Raw genomic sequence first — 2,905 nt, forward strand, 5'->3', positions numbered from 1 at the left:
TATCTGGGAGGTCACCACCTGTGAGTCGCTGTATATCATCACCTTTGTAGCACCGACCTCTTCTGCCAGCTTTAATCCGGCAATCAAGGCTTCATATTCTGCCTGATTATTTGAAGCTGGAAATTCAAATTTTAGGGAAACCTTTATCTGGGTCCCTCTTTCATCTACCAATATTATGCCTGCGCCGGTTCCTGTTTTATTGGAGGATCCGTCTACATAGAGTTCCCATGTAGTAGGTTTTTCCTCTTGATCCCCTGCGTATTCTGCAACGAAGTCAGCGAGGCATTGAGCTTTGATCGCCGTCCGAGTTTCATATCTTAAGTCGAACTCGGAGAGCTCTATTGCCCATTGAACCATTCTCCCTGCAACATCCGTCTTTTGGAGGATTTGCTTCATGGGTTGGTTCATGCGGACTATTATTGTGTGAGCTTGAAAGTAAGGCCGTAGCCTTCGTGAGGCTACTACTAAGGAGTAGGCAAACTTTTATAGTTTGTGGTACCTTAGTTCAGGGCCTTGTAGAACTTTACTGATGAAGTAGACTGGATGTTGTCCGACCTCGTCTTCTTTTATCAGGGCTGATGAGACAGCCTTGTTCGCTACGGATAAGTACAGGACGAGGTCTTTCCCAGGTACTGGTCGGGTTAGGATAGGAGGTTGGCTTAAAAACTTTTTGAACTCTTGGAGTTAGGATAGGAGGTTGGCTTAAAAACCTTTTGAACTCCTGGAACGCCTCCTCGCATTCAGGGGTCCATTCGAACTGACATCCCTTTCTCAATAAGGAGAACAGTGGAAGGGATCTTAGTGTTGATCCTGCCAAAAATCTGGAGAGGGCTGCAAGTCGGCCATTTAGTTGTTGGACCTCTCTTAAACAAGTCGGACTTTTCATTTCCAAGATAGCTCTACACTTATCGGGATTGGCTTCAATCCCTCTTTGTGTTAGCATAAACCCTAGAAACTTCCCTGCCTCTACCGCGAAGGCGCACTTTGCGGGATTTAATCTCATCCCGTGCAGCCTTATGGTGTCGAAGACTTGCGAGAGGTCTGACAGGAGGTCGACTTCCTTCTTGCTTTTTACCAGCATGTCGTAGACGTATACTTCTATTAGGGTCCCTAGGTGAGGGGAAAACACTTTATTCATCAACCTTTGGTATGTGGCTCCTGCATTCTTCAATCCGAATGGCATGACCACATAGCAGAAATTAGCTCTGGGTGTGATGAATGATGTTTTCTCCTGGTCTGACTCGTACATCGGGATTTGATTATATCCCGAGTAGGCGTCCATGAATGATAAGTATTGGTACCCCGAGCTGGAATCCACTAGGGTATCAATACTTGGTAGGGGATAAGGGTCCTTGGGACATGCCTTATTTAAGTCGGTATAGTCGACACACATTCTCCATTTGCCATTCTGTTTTTTGACTAGCACTACATTGGCTAGCCATGTTGGGTACTTGACTTCTCTGATGAAGCCAGCTTCCAGAAGCGCCTGTACTTGTTCTTCTACTATTAGGGTTCGTTCTGGCCCGAGCTTGCGTCTTCTTTGTTGTACAGGTCGGGACCCTGGGTAGACCGAGAGTTTGTGGGACATGAGCTCGGGGTCAATCCCAGGCATGTCAGAGGCCTTCCAGGCGAAAAGGTCGGAATTATCTCTTAGGAGTTTAGCCAACTCTTGTTTTAGAGTTTCCCCTATGTTGACTCCTATATAAGTGTTTTTCCCTTCCTCTTTACCGACCTGTATCTCCTCGGTTTTTCCTCCCGGTTGTGGTCGCAGCTCTTCTCTGGCCCTTGCGCCGCCGAGCTCTATTGTGTGAACTTCTCTGCCCTTTCCTCTCAGATTTAGGCTTTCATTGTAGCATTTCCTTGCCAACTTTTGATCTCCCTTTACCGTTGCTATTCCCGCTGAGGTCGGGAATTTCATGCAGAGGTGGGGAGTGGATACCACTGCTCCGAGTCGATTAAGGGTAGCTCTGCCGATCAAAGCATTGTATGCTGACCCTACATCTATGACTATGAAGTCTATACTCAGAGTCTTTGATTTTTCCCCTTTTCCAAAAGTGGTGTGGAGGGATAAAAATCCCAGTGGTTTTATTGGCGTGTCACCTAATCCATACAAGATGTCGGGGTAGGCTCTTAATTCTTTCTCATCCAACCCTAGCTTGTCAAAAGCGGGCTTAAAAAGGATATCCGCCGAGCTTCCTTGGTCTACTAGGGTTCTGTGGAGATGGGCATTTGCCAGGATCATAGTTATTACTACTGGATCATCGTGTCCAGGGATTATTCCTTGCCCATCTTCTTTTGTAAATGAAATGGTAGGAAGGTCGGGTGACTCCTCTCCGACCTGGTAGACTCTTTTGAGATGTCTTTTGCGAGAGGATTTGGTAAGTCCCCCTCCCGCAAACCCTCCTGAGATCATATGGATATGTCTCTCTGGAGTCTGCGGTGGTGGGTCTCTTCTATCCATATCATCTCGCTTTCTCTTTCCATGACTGTCCGACCTTTCTATGAGATATCTATCAAACCGACCTTCTCTAGCCAGCTTTTCTATCACATTTTTAAGGTCGTAGCAGTCGTTTGTGGAGTGACCATATATTTTATGGTACTCGCAGTAATCGTTGCGGCTCCCCCCTTTTTTATTTTTAATGGGTCTAGGGGGTGGCAGTCTCTCAGTATTGCAAATCTCTCTGTATACATCCACTATAGAAACTTTCAGAGGAGTATAAGAGTGATATTTTCTTGGCCTTTCGAGACCGAGCTCTTCCTTTTTCTTGGTTTCCCTTTCCCTCTCTTTTGTTGAGGGAGGGGACCCAGGTCGCCAACTCAGGTCTCTTAATTTGGCATTTTCTTCCATATTGATGTATTTTTCAGCTCTTTCCTGTACATCACTTAGAGAAACGGGGTGTCTTTT

The sequence above is a fragment of the Arachis duranensis genome, chromosome 10 (assembly GCF_000817695.3).
Source record: "Arachis duranensis cultivar V14167 chromosome 10, aradu.V14167.gnm2.J7QH, whole genome shotgun sequence".
Taxonomy (NCBI): Eukaryota; Viridiplantae; Streptophyta; class Magnoliopsida; order Fabales; family Fabaceae; genus Arachis; species Arachis duranensis.